Source organism: Corvus cornix, chromosome 4A, assembly GCF_000738735.6.
Source record: "Corvus cornix cornix isolate S_Up_H32 chromosome 4A, ASM73873v5, whole genome shotgun sequence".
Classification (NCBI taxonomy): Eukaryota; Metazoa; Chordata; class Aves; order Passeriformes; family Corvidae; genus Corvus; species Corvus cornix.
In genome coordinates this window covers 19,294,420-19,302,094 of record NC_047058.1, presented here as the reverse complement: position 1 = coordinate 19,302,094, position 7,675 = coordinate 19,294,420, and the positions used below count along the sequence as shown (strand labels likewise).

At 43.3% G+C, this 7,675-nt stretch overlaps 1 long non-coding RNA gene across 1 annotated transcript; it reads left to right on the top strand.

Moving 5' to 3' along the window:
* Positions 1–100: 100 nt before the first annotated feature.
* Positions 101–1,143, top strand: LOC109145126. The gene is made up of 3 exons (XR_002046374.1): positions 101–350; positions 438–547; positions 656–1,143. It is a non-coding gene; the product is annotated as an uncharacterized LOC109145126 (long non-coding RNA).
* The last annotated feature ends 6,532 nt before the right edge of the window (positions 1,144–7,675 follow it).

The window sequence follows — 7,675 nt, the reverse complement described above, 5'->3', positions numbered from 1 at the left end:
GCTGAGGGCGGAGCGGGGCGGGGAGGCCGGGCCCGCCGCGGCTGAGGCGGAAAATCCTGCCCCGAAATAGCCCCGGGTTTATGGGATTGTGGTTGTGCCCCGCATGGAGCCCCAGTTATGTCCCGCATCGATTGCCAGGTGTAGCCCCCCTGGCTTTGAAAAGGACACGGAGGAGCTGGAGCGTGTCCAGCGATTTGTGAAAGGGCTGGGGAAGATGTGTGAGAACGGCTGGGGGAGCTGGGTTTGTTTAATCCCGAGGAAGATGAGAGCAAAGATACAGCAAAAACGCTGCTTAAAGGGCTGGCTGGGGGTGTTACACTGACTTCTGTTAAAAACGTTTCAGGCTACAGGTTAGCTACAGCTCTGCTTTGCCGTAAGGACAGAAAAGTCAAGAGAAACACTAGGTGGCTTTTAAAAATGACTTCTTTTACCTTTAGGAGAGTGTATTACATTCAAGAAGATGAACACAGATGGCCTTGGATGTGACACTTCATGGAAATAAGATGCAAAAAGTATTCCAGGGCATGAAATCTTCCCATCTTTTCAGGTACAATTTCCATAGGTTATACCATGATAAAAGCAGCTCTTCTGTATCCTGGGGTCTTGCTTTAAAATTGCTATTTCAGGTTAGCCACCACCACTTTTTTCCTTTCAGCGAAGCCTTTTTCAGCAAGAAAAGCTGATTCTTCAGTCCTGGGATGCAGAGTGTGTTGTCTGTCACTGGGGTTTTATCCTCATGCTGAGTTTGGACTGCCTGGCCAAAGGACAGAGATCTTCTTGTCTTCTCTCACATTTGGTGAAGTGCAGCTCAAGTGATCCTGTGTCTCCTGGAACAGAGAACTCCGTGCTGATCTATGCATTTAATATAAAGAAGGATTGGTCAGCATGAGATGGATGCAGGAGAGTAATAAATGCATTGATGCAGTGGAGTGTAAAGCAGAGTGGAATACACAGCTCTGCCTACACATTGTACCAGTTTTAGGATTCAGTTGTTTGCTGAATGGGCTGCTTGGGGCTGGCCCTTTTCCTCTGGTTTGCTGCAAGAAATTAAAATAATTTACATGGGATCAACATTTCTTTTACCTTTTCTGTGCACACAAACGAGAGCAGTGATCAGAGAGGTGTGTGAGTGGAAGGGGAATTATCCCACTGCAGGAGGTGGGAGTCAGCTGAATGCCAGGAGCCCTGGCTGCCAACCCCATGGAGGCAGGAATCCGGAATTATGGAATTATGGAATTACGTGCAGTTTAGATCAGCCAAACCTGCCTTGTGTCCTAAACCTCTCCAGCCCAGAGGTTCACCTTGCTTGCTGGCTGCTTTCCTTGTCAGGAAGATAACACAGCAAACCATCTCTCCAGCAGCCAGGCTGAGGGAGATGAGCATCTGGAAGGGTCTAGAAGATAACGTCAGAGATTTCATGCTCTGGGTTATAAACCGTGGGGAAACAGGGCTGGGAGAAACATTACCTTTTCTTTAAAATTCTAATCATCATGCACAGAGAATAACACAGAATAACTGAGAATAACACTGATCCCCACAGCTCCCACTAAATGCTTTGATTATTTATCATTGCCCATTTTTTATGGAAACAGTTGACATTAGATTATTAGTGACCTGGGTGGTATTTGATCTTTTTTTTCCCTGGAGGTTAAAGACTTTGTAGTTTCCTGTTCCAGGTCCTTTTTAAAATTCATTTTAGAGCGTGAAAAATATATTGTTCCGTCAAGTTTATTTCTCTGACATTTATTCAGTGCAGAGTGTGATCCTAATATTAAAGGTTTTTGATTTGAAGCCCAGGATACAGACAAGGCTTTTCAGTGGTCTTCCCTAAGACAGGATGTTTCATCCCTGCTCCCCTGCTGGTGCCTGGGAAGTTAATATGTTGGAACAGCATAATTATTTGAAGGAGTATTTGTTTTTCAAGGATTTGGGGGTGATATTAGATGGCTCAGCCCGGTTGTGTCACAAGGTATTAAGGTTTCTGCCCGCTAATGTCATGGAGCTGGGCCTCTATAGAGCCATAAATAATATTGTGTGAGAGCCAGTGACAGACTTTTACTCCAGCTCAACTCTTTATCATATGTTATATTAAATTTAAACACAATTGTTGAATTCCTTGGTGTGGGCAAATGCTTTTTGATGTCTCCTTCTATTAAAGTTGTAACATCCCTTTTAGCCAGAGGGCTGCATGGAACTCCTGCTTGCTAGGTGTGTTTCTCAAATAATCAGCCTCTCATTAATGATGCCAGCAGAATTAATTGGGCTGTCACCACGAGGTTGGGTATCCAGTTGGGAATTATGGGGTGAGGCCAGTGGAATTAAGCTGATGGTGGGGAAAGTTCATGGGGCTCAATAATGAGATGCTCATAGGCATTGTTCTGTAGGAAAAGGCAGTTTGAGGCTGGAGCATTTTTTTTAACTCTGCAAATATGAAGAATGAATGCAAGAACTCTTAGGAAATTTGAAAGCATTTGTTGACAATTTAAGATACAGTCAAGGTTTTCCTCTTTATCAGCACAGAAAGTGCTGCCAAGGAGCCCCCAGACACCATAAATCATCCAGGAGAGTGGAGAGGCTGGAAAGATTACAAAGGAAATGCTCTGGGGCAGGCAGCATGCTAGGAAGTCATTGTTTAGGGCCTGCTGTATTTAAAATGGTCATTTCAGCTGCCATTAACTCCCATCTCTAATTAGAAAATGGATTGATCTTTGCCTAAAGTTGCTGGAGACTGGCAGGTGTCCCTGGCAGATCAGAGCTCTGCATCCAAATGAGATGGGGAACGAGTCCACTGAGGTTCAGACAGGAAAAAAAGCATTAAAAATCCATATTTGTAGGCAGCTGTTGTTAATTTTCCTTTGGGTTTGGTGTAGGAAACAACATTCCGGTCAGCAAGGCCACACTCTGCCTTCCTGATTTTCCTTGTGCCTTCAGCTGGAAAAATATCCTTCCTCACCTTGTCCTAAGGAGGTGGTAAAGAGCAAATTTTTCCCTTCGTCCTTTGGTGCCTTTCAGTGCAGACTGCAGATTTCCCTGCGAGTCCTCTCTTCTTACAGTAGCAGGAATTTCAATAACCCGATGGGAAAACATCTGAAAATGCAATAAAGTTCCATTAGGCAGCATTATCCAATATCCATTCACAGGGATAGATCTCCATTTATATGGAAGCATCCAGATCCTCACCAGACACTGAATTTCTAAATCACACCTTCCCCAACAGCCTTAATCTTTTGTGTCTGAATAAATCAGTGCTCCTTTACAGCAGCAGCCTGGGAAAATCCCCAGATCCTCCTGCTGCTGGGGACACACAGAGGGGCTGCTTTCTAGCTCAGTTTGGTTCCTTGTGTGCAGGTTTGCATCAGTTCTTTTTAACTTTCCCCCATGCAGAGTTATTGTTGTTTTTCCAAGGAATATTGTATTCCCACGGATGGACAACCTGCACATGACATTAATTCATGGGAAAGAGGAGAATCGGAAACCCATCGAGTTGAGGCTTGAGATTTCCTTCATTTTCTTCTCTCCCTTTATTATTTTTGCTTAATGATCTCCCTGTGGCCTATCCTGCTGAATTCACAGTGTGTTGCTGTGGGAAGAGCTTCCAAAGGGATCAGCAAAGGCACCCCGTGCTCTTGGCAGATCAATACTGGACTTATTTATCCATCTGCTTTGGTAATAAGTTGATTCTTTTGGGAAACTTTCAGGATTGACTTCGAACTGATGAGTTATTTTGACAGCCCAGCAAATGCTTTAATTTAGAAATTGCAGCTTTTCATACTCCCACTGTGTTTAACCCATCATGGTATAAAACCCCAGAATTTATTTGTTCCTCAGCCAATTTGTTGCAGTTTTGAAGTGCCCCACACATGCTGTGGGTCATATTAGCAAGCATTTTCTGTTTTCCTTTCCAGTCCTTTGCTAGTGGAATATTATTTCTACTGCAGAAGGTGGATTGATTTTGTAGTTCAGAGGACCTTTATAATCTGTTCTGAGCTTAAGCTCATTTCTCATGGCCCTGGAGGAAGGAACATCAATGTTGCTCTGAGCATTTCCCCTCTGGGAAGGAGGTGAGTTGTTTTAGGTGACTGTAGTTTTGGGGGAGAAAACTTCTCACTTCATTTTCTGGGACTGTTTGGTAACTCAGAAAACAAGCATTAATTTGAAGTTGGGCAACCAGTTTTGTGTGTAGGTATTTGAGGACTCCAGTGTCCTAATCTAAGGCAGATCTCCTCAATAAATGTAGCCCCTATAATCTTAAGCAGTGATTTTACCTGTGGGCCAGACAAACCCCTTGGTGCTTTCTGGAACATTCCTCAGGTGTCTGTGCAGAGTAATGCTGCAGCTACTGAGTAAACCTCTGGTTATGAACAGAATAACTGTTAAATTGTTAACTCTCAACTCCCATTAATAGAATGGCCCTCAGGTGTCAATTTTGGTCCCAAATAATTTTGGGCTTTTAAGAGTTCCTGTTAGACTTATGAACATGCATATGCCTAAAATGTCCTTAAAAGCCAATTAAGGGTACATATGGGAACACAATTTATACTGACTCATATAATTTTGAAGAACATTTAAAACATTGATTACTCTCCAAAGACAGGTAAAATAAGGATTGGTGCTGGGAAATCAAAAGCACAACGAGCAAATGACTCCTGTAAGGTCAGACAGAGTGACAGCCTGGATTTGCATCGTGGCACTTCTTGCTGTGACAGATGCACCTTGTTATTCATTACCTTTCTCATTATTAACCTTTGATAATGTAAAATTGTCTAATTGTTTGTGTTATCCTTTGGAGTGAATCACCTCTCCGTGGCATCCTCAAGATGAGAACTTCACAAGTCCTGTGCTTTTCCCCCAAGGTTCCTAAGCTCACTGGTGGATATTTATGAAATAATTGGGCTCCATTTGAGTTGCTGAACCACCCACAGAGGGAGAGGATTGACAGGAGGAAGCTGCCACTGAGTTTGGCAGGCAGGTGAAATGCTGCCATGCCCAGGAGATCCCCAGAGTGTGGGGATGAAAGGGGATTTCAGAGTGCAGAGCCTCACAAACTCTGTCAGACCCAGTTATCGTCTCCTTGTGGGAACCACAGAGATCCCTCCTCTCTGTTTGAGATGCCTGGGCACAGCCACGCTCATAATCCTTTCCATCTGATGTCATATTGATCTTTGCTGGCAGAGCTGGGAGAGGGAGGGCTCTCCAGAAGGAAAAAGGAAGGAAATCAAGCCCAGGCTTTTTGGGTTTGAGACATTCAGCTGAGCTCCTGCTCCGCTTGGGGCCGTGCAGGGAGAGCAGAGGCTGATTCCTCCTAACTCCATCCATAGGCACAGGATTTCCTGATCTCTGTGTTCCCAGCCTTCCTCTCTGAGAGCTGCCAGCCCAGATCCACATCCACAAGTGCCACTGGACCTTCTTGAGCTGTTTATTGAATTTCTAGAAGTATCAGAAAAGCGTTAAACCGACAGACTTGGCTCAGCCCGGGCGTGTACCCTGGAGTAAATCCTCCTATCCCATGCCAGGAGACCAAGGCTCCAGCAGAAAAGGAACTTGATGATCTGATTCTAATTAGTTTCTTGATTTAATGGCAGTAATTTTACTTTCATGATGGTTGCCATTGCCCCAGCTAGCAGGAATAATAGGCTTGGTTTCCTCAAAGGCTCATTTATGATGCAACCTCTGTTGAATCTTAAGCAATAACAAGCAGAAGCCCATAGTTACTTCAAAATTATGGGATTTAGATGGTTAAAAATGTCATGTTCTCTCACCTGAGGTTGTTGACTGGGAATTGGCAGTGGAAGAAAACGAACAATCATAAAATTAAAATATAGTTGGAGTTGACTCCATTTCCTTCTAAGATGATCTTTTTGTTTCCTTGCTGATTTAAACACCTGCAAGTTAAAGTCCCCATAAAACCAGAAATGGGCAAACTGAATTTTTAGGGCAATTACACAGCATGGGATGTGATGTGTTTACACCAGTATAAAACCAGAATGACTCCACAGCAGATAATTAAAAGCAGGGGAAACAAATGGACTGATCTTAATGACCTAATAGGGGAAGTGTCATTAAAGTAACATTCAGTTTTGGTTACCTGAACCAAAAATGCTGTCAAAAATTACACCTGAGCTGCAGAGCTATCAAAACTTGTAGCCTCAGTTGTTTTCCTTTCTAACTTGTAAAAATTTCGCTCTCCACAGCTGGATTAGACTTGGATTAGGGATCTTCACTTCCCCCCCTCCGTGATTTGCACAATCCATGGATGGATTCAGCTGGGGACAGTTGTCTGAAGGTTTTGCCTGCTTTGAGCTCCCTGTCAAGCTTCATTCCCTTCATTAGGGGTATATCTACCTCCCCCTGCCTTTGTCCTGCATTACATGGAATTTCCCATTATTATTTCTTGCACCGATTTACCTTTCTGAATTCTTCAAACTCAGGAATGCTTACAGCTCTGAGGCCTTGAGCTTTCCAATTCCTCATTCACAGAACACCTGCTGACTCCTGTGATAACTCAAAAGCCTCTGCTGGATTGTTCCTGAATTTTGAAAAGCAGAATACATTTACAGTATACCCTTAACTCTCCTTTCTTCCTCTCTTAGTTATGAATAATAATAATCCAGACTCGGATCCACTGCAAACTTATTTACATGCTAAGGTGTATCCATATGTGTAGTGCCTTGGGAACAGCTGATTAAAGGAAAGCCAAATTGATTCAATGTTACATTTTCTGTTCATGAAATATTTGAAGTATAGAATGTTTGAATATTTAATTGTTCATTAAATATCTGAAGTAAAATACTTGTAAAGAACATATGAAGATGCATTTTGATGAAGGTTGTAATGGAAATATGTAAATGGAGAAAACATACACTGGAATGTGCTGATTGTTTTAATTTAAAAATGAAGTGTGAAGATGTATTTCTATTCTGTCAGGAACTGGTGCTCAAATGTTCTGGAAGCCTCACAGATCCTGAGCACGTTCCCATCATGTACAGCCACAGATACACAGAATTAGTGGAGTGAAGAGCTGCTCTGTTTGCAGAGCTCTGTGACAAGCAGCCCCAGTGTCTCCAACAACGGATTACCCTAAAGTACAGACAGAAACACGGCAAAGAACAAATCACAGAGCAGAGAGTGAGATATGAAAGCCATAATTCAGCCCCCAAGCTGACAGAGCTGGATGAGCCAGTGAAGCTGTGGCACCATTAGCGTGGAACAGGAGCTGCTCTGGGTGGTTAAATGCATTCTACCCCAACAAAACTGCTTGTCCTTACAGCAGGGCCTCATCACTGGGGGCCCTGGCAGCAGCCAGGAGCATCAAACACCGGCCTTGTGTCTAAAAACTCAGAAGTCCAGATAAAGTGACCTTGATCTAGGCTGGGAGAATCCCAGGAGTTGCAGGAGTTTTATTAAAACTTAAAAGCGAGGCTGCTGTTTAAACTTTATTCTCTTCCCTCCCCAAATAAAGGAAATATTGACAAAATCTGTGGCTGGCTGGGCCAGTTGGGGGCACCTCCGTGGAGTGCTGCCTTGCTGGCTCTTCGTTATTCATTTTGCATGTTTGTTACTGAAGAGGAAGAATTACAGGTGTCTTGAGAGCCATCTGTGTTCATCTTTGGGATAAAAGACACCGTCCTAATGGCAAAAAAAGTCATTTAAAAATTACCCACTTGGCTTTTCTGTT